Raw genomic sequence first — 14291 nt, 5'->3', positions numbered from 1 at the left:
GAGAGTCGTTTGTCATTGGGATGTGCTGCCCAGGGAGGTGGTGAAGTCACCGTCCCTGGAGGTGTTCAAGAGGGGATTGGATGTGGCACTTGGTGCCATGGTCTAGTCCTGAGGTCTGTGGTGACAGGTTGGACTCGATGATCCTTGGGGTCTCTTCCAACCTTGGTGATACTGTGAGACTCTGAGACTGTGAGACTGTGAATTCAATTTGATTCGATTCTATTCTATTCACTCTGTAAAACGTGTTCAGGCACACTTGGGAGGAGGAAATATCCCCTGTGTGTCCAGTGCTGTTCATAAATCACTACAGAATGCCAACTTAACAGTCTTGGCTATTGAGTTTTGTCTGTTTCTTTGTATCGGTTTTCTGCCGCCCTGGATGGGACATACCAGGCACAGGAGCAATCTCTGTTCAGCTGCAGGACCTGCTTGAGCCAAGAGGATTCCCTAGGTGGTTCTAGTTGCCCAGAGGGATTCCTCATCTCCATTGGATCTCTGTGGGAACAGACACTGAACCTGCCAGAAAGGTATTCTTTACAATTTATATAAGGGCTGAGGTGGGAACCACTGGAAAGGGTGAGCAGCTTCTCCGCTCGGTGGGACTGGGTGGGACCCCCTAAGTGTGCTGCCCGAGATTTCTCTGCAGGGGCCTCCCCTTTTCACCATGTCTCTGCAGGGAGCAGACAAGAGCCACCTAGGGAGAAAGGTATTCCTAAAACTGGTTTCTGGTATCTGGTAGACCGGTCAGGGCAGGCATAAACAGTGCAAACCACGAGAGGATGCTCTGCAGGGGTGGAAGGAGGTGAGGTTAGAGTCCCCTGTGAATTAATGGATGTAACTTGGTTATTTGCTGCTGCCAGTGCTAGAATAATTGTGCTCATTGCTATTTTTCATTGTGTATTAAGGCACCTGTTCCATGTGTCTGTGTATAATGAGTGTACAAATGAGACACAGCCCAGCTACAAAGTGGGTGAGGAGTTCCCACCCATGGTTTTGTTATCCTGCAAGGGAAATGGCTGGAGAGGAACTGAGTGCATCCTGACTAATCAATGCATGTTTGTCAAGCACTGGGTGATTTAGTTACTACAGAGAAGGCTGTAGCAATTCTTTGGAAAGGGTGTGAAATTTGTTGCCCTAGAGTGGTGTTGTGGTGTTGGGAGTGAGGCTTGAGCTTGTGGCAGCCTCAACATTGCTTGGGCTTGTGGTGCTGTGGGCTGGCCAGCTGTGCCACTGGAGGCAGTAGGCTTGATATACAGGGGAATTGTAGGTAATGCTGGGACTCTGGGGAGCTTACAGGACTTGGAAAGCTGAAGCCAGGTGTTTTATACAATCTATAGGCAAATACAGGAGGACAACAGAGTGGGGGAGTTTTGAAAGGAGCCCACTAGGATGTATTCTAGCACACTGGAAAGACATAGGGGGTCCACCAGGTGGAAGTGTGAATCAGGAGACTTTAATTATATACTATAGTAGATGGTGGGTTCTCTATAAATTGGACAACTGGCTAAAATGGCCCAAGAATGGAAGTTCACATTATGACACCTTATTGCAGTTCATGCTTTTTTATTGAGAACCAAGAAATATTTGATAAGATTCTATACTGTGACATGTTGGTCCTGTGAGAACATCCTGAGTGGCAGAGAGATTGTGGAATGTCTTGCCCCATGAGATTCTTTTGTTCTAACTTTAGAAAAGGAAAGAAAGACAGAAAGAGGAGGAAGGAGAATGAAATGGTGGTGTTCAGCATGCACTATTGGTCAAAGATGTCTCAGGGTAATGGGTTCTGGGCCCCTCATTTAGGAAAGATGTTGCAATGCTGGAAGGTGTCCAGAGAAGGGCAACAAAGCTGGGGAGAGGTTTGAGGCACAGCCCTGTGAGGAGAGGCTGAGGGAGCTGGGGTTGCTTAGCCTGGAGAAGAGGAGGCTCAGGGGAGACCTTCTTGCTGTCTACAACTCCCTGAAGGGAGGTTGTAGCCAAGAGGGGGTTAGTCTCTTCTCCCAGGCAACCTGTGACAGAACAAGAGGACACAGTCTCAAGCTGCACCAGGGGAGGTTCAGGCTGGATGTTAGGAAGAAGTTCCTCCCAGAAAGAGAGATTGGCCATTGGGATGTGCTGCCCAGGGAGGTTTAAAAAGAGTCTGGATGAAGCACTTGGAGACATGGTTTAGTTGATCAGATGTTGTTGAGTGATAGGTTGGACTTGATGAGCTCAAAGGTCTTTTCCAGCCTGGTTAATTCTGTATTCTGTATTCTGAATGGAAAAAGGATGAAATTATACCCCTAGAGGAACTGATGTCCTGCCTTCTCTCACACATACAATATAGAGTATTAATTAAAATGGGGTTGGAAAATGCAGTCCCAAAAGCTGTAAATTGGTCAGCCAGGTATACTGTAAACCAGGAACCAAAAGAATCCCCCTTGGAATCTTTGGAACAATCACGGGCTGCTATGAGAGAATATACAACTCTGGATCCGGCATCTGAGGATGGAAAGCAGCAACTGATCCCTCTGTTTTTACATATGTTGCAGTGCATAGTGAAAAAAACCAAACCAAACCAAACAAAAAGAAAACACCAAAAACAAACCCACAAACCAACCACATATCAAAACTGGGGTTTGCAGAATTAAGAGAATTCATCCTACTGTTGTAGGCAGACATTTCTGGAATCACAGGACAGTTTTCACTGATTAATCAGTTCCATATTCACAGAGGCCAGCACTTCATGAAAGGCATCATAGAATAGAATAGAATAGAATAGAATAGAATAGAATAGAATAGAATAGAATAGAATAGAATTAACCAGGTTGGAAGAGACCTTCAAGATCATCAAGTCCAACTTATCATCCAACACCACCTAATCAACTAACCCATGGCACCAAGTGCCTCATCCAGGCGCTTCCTAAACACCTCCAGGGATGGTGAATCCACCACCTCCCTGGGCAGCACATTCCAATGGCCAATCTCTCTTGCTGGGAAGAACTTCTTCCTAACATCCAGCCCAAACCTCCCCTGGTGCAGCTTGAGACTGTGTCCTCTTGTTCTGGTGCTGCATGCCTGGGAGAAGAGACCAAACCCCACTTGGCTACAACCTCCCTTCAGGGAGATGTAGACAGCTAGAAGGTCTCCCCTGAACCTCCTCCAGGTTAAGCAACCCCAGCTCCCTCAGCCTCTCCTCACAGGGCTGTGCTCCAGACCCCTCCCCAGCTTTGTTGCCCTTCTCTGAACACCTTCCAGCAGCTCAACCTCTTTCCTAAACTGAGGGGCCCAGAACTCGATGCAGTACTCGAGGTGTGGCCTAACCAGTGCTGAGCACAGGGCAGAAGGACTTCCCTGCTCCTGCTGGCCACACTCTTCCTGATGCAGGCCAGGATGCCATTGGCCTTCTTAGCCACCTGGGTACACTGCTGGCTCATGCTCAGCCTAGTATCAACCAGTTACCCCCAGGTCCCTCTCTGCCTGGCTGCTCTCCAGCCACTCTGACCCCAGCCTGAAGCACTGCATGGGGTTGCTGTGGGCAATGTGTAGAACCTGGTACTTAGATGTGTTCAATCTCCTGCCCTTGGACTCTTGTATCACATGTAAAAGTACCTAGCATACTTGTGTGTTTGTATGTGACCATTTAAGGACACTGTGCTGTAGATGTCATTTTCTCTATTTTTTTCTGCAGAAGGCAGTATTAACAGGACAGCTGAAGCCAGATTTCAAACTCATCAGTAGTCTGTGTTTTTTGTGGCCAAAAAAGAGAAAGCAATATAATTGTCTGTAAGTTTTTTCGCATTGGCTGCAGAACATCTGGTGAACAGCTGCATTCTAAAGACAAAGTGACTCAGATAATCTCACTGAAGAGCTTTAGAGTGTTTTCTAGCAACGAGTGGCAGAAATAACCTCGTGATGGCTCATGCCTAATAATAGCCAAAATGTCTATCTGTTTTTAAAGCACCCCAAAATATGTCCCAGGGCATGTTTCCTCAGCATCTGCAGAATAGTAATACTTGCAGTGCTGTGTTCTCTGCAAGCTGCTCCAAATTCCATTTGTTTTTTGTCATTCTCATAAAAGCTCTACATGTTGTTTGTTTGCTTGCCATGAGGGGAAAGAGTAGCTCACAAGGAGGAGAGGAGAGGAGAGGGAGAGGAGAGGAGAGGAGAGGAGAGGAGAGGAGAGGAGAGGAGAGGAGAGGAGAGGAGAGGAGAGGAGAGGAGAGGAGAGGAGAGGAGAGGAGAGGAGAGGAGAGGAGAGGAGAGGAGAGGAGAGGAGAGGGAGAGGGAGAGGAGAGGAGAGGAGAGGAGAGGAGAGGAGAGGAGAGGAGAGGAGAGGGAGAGGGAGAGGAGAGGAGAGGAGAGGAGAGGAGAGGAGAGGAGAGGAGAGGAGAGGAGAGGAGAGGAGAGGAGAGGAGAGGGAGAGGAGAGGAGAGGAGAGGGAGAGGAGAGGGAGAGGAGAGGAGAGGGAGAGGAGAGGAGAGGAGAGGAGAGGAGAGGAGAGGAGAGGAGAGGAGAGGAGAGGAGAGGAGAGGAGAGGAGAGGGAGAGGAGAGGGAGAGGAGAGGAGAGGAGAGGAGAGGAGAGGAGAGGAGAGGAGAGGAGAGGAGAGGAGAGGAGAGGAGAGGAGAGGAGAGGAGAGGAGAAACCAGGTTGGAAGAGACCTTCAAGATCATCGTGTCCAACCCATCAACCAATCCAACACCACCTAAACAACTAACCCATGGCACCAAGCACCCCATCAAGTCTCCTCCTGAACACCTCCAGTGATGGCGACTCCACCACCTCCCCGGGCAGCCCATTCCAATGGGCAATCACTCTCTCTGTGTAGAACTTCCTCCTAACAGCCAACCTAAACCTCCCCTGGCACAGCCTGAGACTGTGTCCTCTTGTTCTGGTGCTGCATGCCTGGGAGAAGAGACCAACATCTGCCTGACTACAACCTCCCTTCAGGTAGCTGTAAAGAGCAATAAGGTCACCCCTGAGTCTCCTCTTCTCCAGGCTAAGCAACCCCAGCTCCCTCAGCCTCTCCTCACAGGGCTGTGTTCCAAGCCCCTCACCAACTTTGTTGCCCTTCTCTGGACTCGTTCCAGCAAGTCAACCTCCTTCCTAAACTGAGGGGCCCAGAACTGGACACAGGACTCGAGGTGTGGCCTAACCAGTGCAGTGTACAGGGGCAGAATGACCTCCCTGCTCCTGCTGGCCACACTGTTCCTGATGCAGGCCAGGATGCCATTGGCCCTCCTGGCTGCCTGGGCACACTGCAGGCTCATGTTCAGTCTACCATCCACCAGCACCCCCAGGTCCCTCTCTGCCTGACTGCTCTCCAGCCACTCTGGCCCAAGCCTGTAGCACTGCATGGGGTTGCTGTGGCCAATGTGCAGAACCTGGCACTTGGATGTGTTCAGTCTCCTGCCCTTGGACTCTGCCCATCTGTCCAGCCTGGCAAGGTCCCTCTGCAGAGCCTCTCTACCCTCCAGCAGATCAACTCCTGCCCCCAGCTTGGTGTCATCTGCAAATGTACTGATGATGGACTCAATGCCCTCATCCAAATCACCAATAAAGATATTAAAGAGGATGGGGCCCAGCACTGATCCCTGGGGAACACCACTGCTGCCTGGCTGCCAGCTAGCTGTGGCACCATTCACCACCACTCTCTGCGCTCAGCCTCCAGCCAGTTCCTAACCCAGCTCAGAGAGCTGCTGTCCAAGCCAGGGGCTGACAGCTTGGCCAGCAGTTTGCTGTGGGGGACAGTGTCAAAGGCCTTGCTGAAGTCCAAGTAGAATACATCCACAGCCTGGGTCACATCCACCAGGCAGTCACCTGATCATAGAAGGAGATCAGGTTGGTCAGGCAGGACCTGCCCTTCCTAAATCCACGCTGGCTGGGCCTGATCCCTTGGCCATCCTGTCAGTGCTGTGTGACTGCACTCAAGATGACCTGTTCCATGATCTTGCCTGGCACTGAGGTCAGGCTGACAGGCCTGGAATTCCCTGGCTCATTCTGTGCAGTTCTGTGCAGAAGTGCTCATAAGCCCATGCTAAGGAAGTAACTACACTGCAGCATTTTTGTCAGCAGTTCCTGGAACCTTACTCAGCATTTGCACATCCTATCTTCAAAGCTCTGAGGAAAAATATTCGGGTGAGGGATGTCAGCATTCCTCAACACACTCCTTCCATCATTTGCATCATTTCTTTAAAATGAATGAAATCTGAAGAACACTCTTGAAACATTTCTACCGGGACTTCAGCAAGGCCTTTGACACCGTCCCCCACAGCAAACTCCTGCCCAAGCTGTCAGCCCCTGGCTTGGATGGGAGCACACTGCGATGGGTTAGGAACTGGCTGGAGGCTGAGCCCAGAGAGTGGTGGTGAATGGTGCCACATCCAGCTGGCAGCCAGGCACCAGTGGTGTGCCCCAGGGATCAGTACTGGGCACCATCCTGTTCAATATCTTTATTGATGATCTGGATGAGGGGATTGAGTCCATCATCAGTGCATTTGCAGATGACACCAAGCTGGGGGCAGGAGTTGATCTGTAAGAGGGTTGAGAGGCTCTGCAGAGGGACCTCGACAGGCTGGGCAGATGGGCAGAGTCCAAGGGCAGGAGATTGAACACATCCAAGTGCCAGGTTCTGCACATTGGCCACAGCAACCCCATGCAGAGCTACAGGCTTGAGGCAGAGTGGCTGGAGAGCAGCCAGGCAGAGAGGGACCTGGGGGTGCTGGTTGATGGTAGGCTGAACATGAGCCTGCAGTGTGCCCACGCAGCCAGGAGGCCAGTGGCATCCTGGCCTGCATCAGGAACAGTGTGGCCAGCAGGAGCAGGGAGGTCATTCTGCCCCGGTACACTGCACTGGTTAGGCCACAACTGGAGTCCTGTGTCCAGTTCTGGGCCCCTCAGTTTAGGAAGGAGGTTGACTTGCTAGAACAAATCCAGAGAAGGGCAACAAAGTTGGTGAGGGGCTTGGAACACAGCCCTGTGAGGAGAGGCTGAGGGAGCTGGGGTTGCTTAGCCTGGAGAAGAGGAGACTCAGGGGTGACCTTATTGCTCTCTACAACTACCTGAAGGGAGGTTGTAGACAGGCAGAGGTTGGTCTCTTCTCCCAGGCAACGAGCAAAAGAACAAGAGGACACAGTCTCAGGCTGCACCAGGGGAGGTTCAGGCTGGAGGTTAGGAGGAAGTTCTACACCGTGAGAGTGATTGCCCATTGGAATGGGCTGCCCGAGGAGGTGGTGGAGTCACCATCACTGGAGGTGTTCAGGAGAAGACTTGATGGGGTGCTTGGTTGCATGGGTTAGTTGATTAGGTGGTGTTGGATGATAGGTTGGACACGATGATCTTGAAGGTCTCTTCCAACATGGTCTATTCTATTCTATGCTATGCTATGCTATGCTATGCTATGGTATCTATGCTATCTATGCTATGCTATGCTATGCTATGGTATCTATGCTATGCTATGGTATCTATGCTATGCTATGCTATGCTATGCTATCTATACTATGCTAATGCTATGCTATGCTATGGTGTCTATGCTATGCTATGCTATGCTATCTATGGTATGCTATGCTATGCTATCTATGGTATGCTATGCTATGCTATGCTATCTATTCTATGCTATGCTATGCTATGCTATGCTATGCTATGCTATCTATTCTATGCTATGCTATGCTATGCTATGCTATGCTATGCTATGCTATCTATTCTATGCTATCTATTCTATGCTATGCTATGCTATGCTATGCTATCTATGCTATGCTATGCTATGCTACGCTATGCTATGCTATCTATGCTATGCTGTGCTATGCTATGCTATGCTATGCTATGCTATGCTATCTATGCTATGCTATGCTACGCTATGCTATCTATGCTATGCTATGCTATGCTATGCTATCTATGCTATGCTATGCTACGCTATGCTATCTATGCTATGCTATGCTATGCTATGCTATGCTATCTATGGTATGCTATGCTATGCTATGCTATGCTATGCTATGCTATGCTATCTATGGTATGCTATGCTATGCTATGCTATGCTATGCTATGCTATCTATGCTATGCTATGCTATGCTATGCTATGCTATGCTATCTATGCTATGCTATGCTATGCTATGCTATCTATGCTATGCTATGCTATGCTATCTATTCTATGCTATCTATGCTATGCTATGCTATGCTATGCTATCTATGCTATGCTATTCTATGCTATGCTATCTATGCTATGCTATGCTATGCTATCTATTCTATGCTATCTATGCTATGCTATGCTATGCTATGCTATCTATGCTATGCTATGCTATGCTATCTATTCTATGCTATCTATGCTATGCTATGCTATGCTATGCTATCTATGCTATGCTATGCTATGCTACGCTATGCTATGCTATCTATGCTATGCTGTGCTATGCTATGCTATGCTATGCTATGCTATGCTATCTATGCTATGCTATGCTACGCTATGCTATCTATGCTATGCTATGCTATGCTATGCTATGCTATGCTATCTATGGTATGCTATGCTATGCTATGCTATGCTATGCTATGCTATGCTATGCTATGCTATCTATGCTATGCTATGCTATGCTATGCTATCTATGCTATGCTATGCTATGCTATCTATTCTATGCTATCTATGCTATGCTATGCTATGCTATGCTATCTATGCTATGCTATTCTATGCTATGCTATCTATGCTATGCTATGCTATGCTATCTATTCTATGCTATCTATGCTATGCTATGCTATGCTATGCTATCTATGCTATGCTATGCTATGCTATCTATTCTATGCTATCTATGCTATGCTATGCTATGCTATGCTATCTATGCTATGCTATTCTATGCTATGCTATCTATGCTATGCTATGCTATGCTATGCTATGCTATGCTATCTATGCTATGCTATGCTATGCTATGCTATCTATGCTATGCCATGCTATGCTATGCTATGCTATCTATTCTATGCTATCTATACTATGCTATGCTATCTATGCTGTGCTATGCTATGCTATGCTATGCTATTCTAATTTAAACCCTCCTATGTTTTCTTCTGAATTTGAAGACAGACAAGAGTTATCTTTCCTAGAAACCTTTGGGATAGGAGATGTAAGCACGTGATAAGCTCTCACCTCTTTGATAGAGTCATGGAATGGTCCAGACTGGAGGAGATCTCCTAATGTCATCCAGTCCAACCTCTGTGCAGTCAGCAGGGACATCTCCAACTAGTTCAGGCTGCCCACGGCCCTGCCCAGCCTCACCCTGAATACCTCCAGGGGAGGAGCCTAAACCACCTCCCTGGGCAATCTGTTCCAGTGTTCCACCACCCTCATAGTGAAGAACTCGTTCCTAATATCCAATCTAAATCTGCTCTTCTCTAGTCTGAAACCATTTCCCCTTGTCCTATCACTGCAGGCCTTTGTAACAGTCTCATTCCATCCTTCTTGTAGGCCCCCTTCAGGACCTGGCAGGCTAATATTAGGTCTTCCTGGAGCCTCCTCTTCTCCAGGATGAACAATCCCAACTCCCTCAGTGTGTCCTTGTCACAAATCTGAAAAGGGCAGTAGTTGCATAGACTTGAAAATTGAATTGAGGAGCAAAAAGACAGAGATGCAGTTTGAAGTGCACCTGAAGTATTTTTTTGTAGCAGTGAGACCCCAGATGATTAACAAAATCAGTCTGTGAAATGTCAATCTTTGTTTTTCTGCATACCCTGTCCCAGGCTGCTGGTATGAAGTAAATCAGGATGCAGCAGAAGTAACTCAGATACCTTTATGTTGCCCTACAGAAAACTGATTAAGTTTATGGAAGCATGAGATGAAAAGTCTTGAAAATTAGGAAGAATCCTCCAGAGCCATCCTTTCTAATCCTCTGTCCCACAGCAGTATAGGTAATTCCTAGACCAACCCTGGCAGAACTGTATCTACCTACTCTTCTTATGTCTCCAGAGATGTCAGACTCCCAGACAAGTATTTCCACAGCTTTGTTACCGTCGCTTGCAGAGTTATGCCAAGGACTAACTTTCATTATTCTATCTTTATTTACTGTAGAGATGAAGATGGAAGACATGGCAATGTTGAGCTCATGGGCCATGTCATCAAGGAAATGCAGCTAAGTAACAGAGCTGGTGGAAGCTCTAGAAAGCTGTACTTCACAAAATGCACTTGACAAGGTGAAGACTCAATTGAAGTGTGCCTCACATACAGCCTGGCATGAATTGGTTCTGCATGCAAACATCTTTTTAAACAGACTCACATCCTAGCATACAGATGACCCATAGGTCTACAGTAGCTGTTGTTAGGATATATTAAGAAAATGGCCAGGCTTTGTCATATACAGTCATGAAAAAAAAGGTACAGAAAGCTTCATGTTTCTCAAATCACCAGAGGCAGGAAAGTATTGTAGAAGTGTCATTGACTGTGCTAGATTCTCATGTTCAATCTTCATGTGCAGCAATGTTATGATAGATCCAAAAGTACCTCAGATTCACTTGCTTTAAAACTTTTCTCTTTTGAATGCTACTTTAAGACAATTAGACAACAGAACAAACAGCCAAGCCTACAAAATGCACACAAAAAGCAGACTCCAACTTGATTAACTTCTAGGCAGTGCTTCAGTCAAATGGATATTCATCCTAAAGAACAAGCTTCACATGGAAGAATGAAGATCACTTTCACAGAAGGCCAAATTAGAGTTGAAATTTGTCACAATTTCGAATAGAATAGAATAGAATAGAATAGAATAGAATAGAATAGAATAGAATAGAATAGAATAGAATAGAATAGAATTGAATAGAATTGAATTAACCAGGTTGGGAGAGACCTTTGAGATCATTGACGTCAACCTATCACCCAACACCATCCAAGCAACTAAACCATGGCACCAAGTGCCTCATCCAAGCTCTTCCTAAACACCTCCAGGGATGGTGACTCCATCACCTCCCTGGGCAGCACATTCCAATGGCCAATCTCTCTTTCTATGAAGAACTTCTTCCAAACATCCAGCCTAAACCTCCCCTGGCACAGATTGAGACTGTGTCCTCTTTCAATACATTAAGGGCAAAGGAACTGATGTAAAGCCTCATCTGCAACTTTTCTTGCTTCTTGTTAGGAATCAGACACTACAGTAACACAAAAATACATTAGTTAGTGCTTTAAATAACTTTTTACCTCTGCAGTGAGGGATTTGTGAGAAGGAAGATAAGTCAGTGATACAGATAAGTCTTCACTTCTGTAGTAAAGGTTAGAGCTGAAAACATCACAGTATCACAGTATCACCAAGGTTGGAAGAGACCTCAAAGATCATAAAATCCAACTTGTCACCACAGACCTCATGACTAGACCATGGCACCAAGTGCCACATCCAATCCCCTCTGGAACACCTCCAGGGACGGTGACTCCACCACCTCCCTGGGCAGCACATTCCAATGGCAAACGACTCTCTCAGTGAAGAACTTTCTCCTCACCTCAAGCTTAAACCTCCCCTGGCACAGCTTGAGACTGTGTCCCCTTGTTCTGGTGCCGGTTGCCTGAGAGAAGAGACCAACCCCCACCTGGCTACAACCACCTTTCAGGTAGTTGTAGAGGGCAATGAGGTCACCCCTGAGCCTCCTCTTCTCCAGGCTAAACAACCCCAGCTCCCTCAGCCTCTCCTCACAGGGCTGTGCTCAAGGCCTCTCCCCAGCCTCATTGCCCTTCTCTGGACACGTTCAAGCCAGCTCCTGCTGGCCACACTATTCCTAATGCAGGCCAGGATGCCATTGGCCTTCTTGGCCACCTGGGCACACTTCTGGCTCATGTTTAGGCGGGTGTCAATCAGCACCCGCAGGTCCCCCTCTGTTTGGCAGCTCTCAGCCACCCTGACCCCAGCCTGTAGCTCTGCATGGGGTTGCTGTGGCCAAAGTGCAGCACCTGGCACTTGGACTTGTTGAATGCCATCCTGTTGGACTCTGCCCATCTGTCCAGTCGGTCGAGGTCCCTCTGCAGAGCCCTTCTACCCTCTAACTGACCAACATCTGCTCCCAACTTGGTGTCATCTGCAAACTTGCTGATGACTGTCTCAATCCCCTCATCCAGATCATCATGACATGAGATACTATGCAGAAAATTTAACTTTTTTTTTCAAATGGTGCTCCTTTACTGTGGCTCAGTGTAAGACCAAAAATATTTTCATAGATGGATTACATATTTGTTGTTATTTTATGTTGTTATCTCAAGTAAACAGGGGACATAGGCCACCAGACCAAAAAGAGGGAAGGTCCTACTTAGAGAACCATATTTAAATTAGTATTAATTAATTAGTATTAATCTTCATTCTGCTGAAGGGACATTTTTCAAACAGAGCAGCTTGCTTCAGGGCTCAACCATTTGTCTCCTCTGCCATCTCACTAACAGCAAGAACTAGAAGACACTTGGAGTTCATGACGATGTAGTTTTGTTGCTATGCCAAACCCCATCTGGAAAGTCAGTTGCATAATGAAGGAAGAATTTGCAAGAAGTGTTCATCCAGAGAACATCTCATTTCAGAGCTGTTTCACCAAATTCTGGGCAAACAGGCTGATCTGCTTCCCTTGCTACGTTTACTAAAGGCCATCCATCATGGGCTACTCTACTCCGTCAGCATGTAGTCTCATCTTTAAAGTGTTAAAAATATCCATCTGCAAATCCTTATTTTCAGTGTAAAGAATAACATGAGGAGGAAAAGAGTATTAGCTAAATATTACTGATAGAACTGGCAGATGAGGTTGCTAAACCCTTCTCTATTCTACTCCAAAAGCCATGGCAGTCTGGGGCAGTCCCCACAGACTGGAAAAGGGGAAACATTACTCCCATTTTCAAAAAGGGTAAGAAGGAGGAACCAGGGAACTCCAGGCCAGTCAGTCTCACCTCTGTGCCCAGAAAGATCATGGAGCAGATCCTCCTGGAGGCACTACTGACTCAGAAGAATAGTGAAGAGGTGATTGGGAACAGTCAGCAAGGCTTCACCAAGGGCAAATCCTGCCTGACAAACCTGGTGGCCTTCTATGAACAGGTGACAACATTAATAGATGAGAGGCAGCAACTGATGTCATTTACCTGGACCTGAGCAAAGCCTTCGACACTGTCCCGCACCACATCCTGGGCCCCAGGCTGGTGCCACATGGGTTTGATGGGTGACCACTAGATGGATACAGAACTGGCTTGATGGCTGCACCCGAAGAGTGGCTGTCCGTGGGTCCATGTCCCAGCGGAGGCCAGGGACAAGCAGAGTCCCTCAGGGGTCAGTCCTGGGACCAGGCTTGTTCAACATCTTTGTGGGTGCCATGGACAGTGGCATTGAGTGCACCCTCAGCAGGTTTGCTGATGACACCAAGCTGTGTGGTGCAGCAGACAGGCTGGAGGGAAGGGATCCATCCAGAGGGACCTGGACAGGCTGCAGAGCTGGGCACAAGCCAACCTCAGGAGGTTCAACAAGACCAAGGGCAGGGTCCTGCAGCTGGCTCAAGGCAACCCCAGGCACAAATCCAGGCTGGGCAGGGACTGGCTGGAAAGCAGCCCTGAGGAGAGAGCCTTGGGGGTGCTGGCGGAGGAGAAGCTCACCAGGAGCTCTCAGTGTGCACTTGCAGCCCAGAAAGCCAAGCAGAGCCTGGGCTGCAGCAAGAGAAGTGTGGCCAGCAGGGCAAGGGAGGGGATTCTCCCCCTCTGCTCAGCTCTGCTGAGACCCCACCTGGAGTACTGTGTCCAATGCTGGAGCCCCTATTACAAGAGGGATCTGGAGGTGCTGGAAGGTGTCCAGAGAAGGGCCATGAGGATAAGCAGAGGGCTGGAGCACCTCTGCTGTGAGGACAGAATGAAGGAGTTGGGGCTGTTCAGTCTGGAGAAGAGAAGGCTCCGAGGTGACCTAATTGTGGCCTTCCAGTATCTGAAGGGGGCTCCAAGAAGGCTGGGGAGGGACTGCTCAGGATCTCAGGCAGTGATAGGACTAGGAGGAATGGAATGAGCTGGAGGTGGGGAGATTCAGGCTGGAGGGGAGGAGGAAGTTCTTTCCCATGAGAGTGGTGAAGCCCTGGAATGGGTTGTCCAGGGAGGTGGTTTGGGCCCCATCCCTGGAGGTGTTTAAGGCCAGGCTGGATGAGGCTGTGGCCAGCCTGATCTAGTGTGGGGTGTCCCTGCCCATGGCAGGGGGGTTGGAACTCGATGATCCTTGTGGTCCCTTCTAACCCTGACTGATACTATACTATGATACTGTCAATAAAGACTCTCATGCTTCAAGATGCCCTGGTCACTTCTGTGACCACACAGAAGAAGTGACCCATATGCTCTTCTTCACTCCATTGCATGCT

The sequence above is a fragment of the Dryobates pubescens genome, chromosome 9 (genome assembly GCF_014839835.1).
Source record: "Dryobates pubescens isolate bDryPub1 chromosome 9, bDryPub1.pri, whole genome shotgun sequence".
In the NCBI taxonomy this organism is placed as follows: domain Eukaryota; kingdom Metazoa; phylum Chordata; class Aves; order Piciformes; family Picidae; genus Dryobates; species Dryobates pubescens.
Note: the sequence above shows the minus strand (reverse complement) of the source record.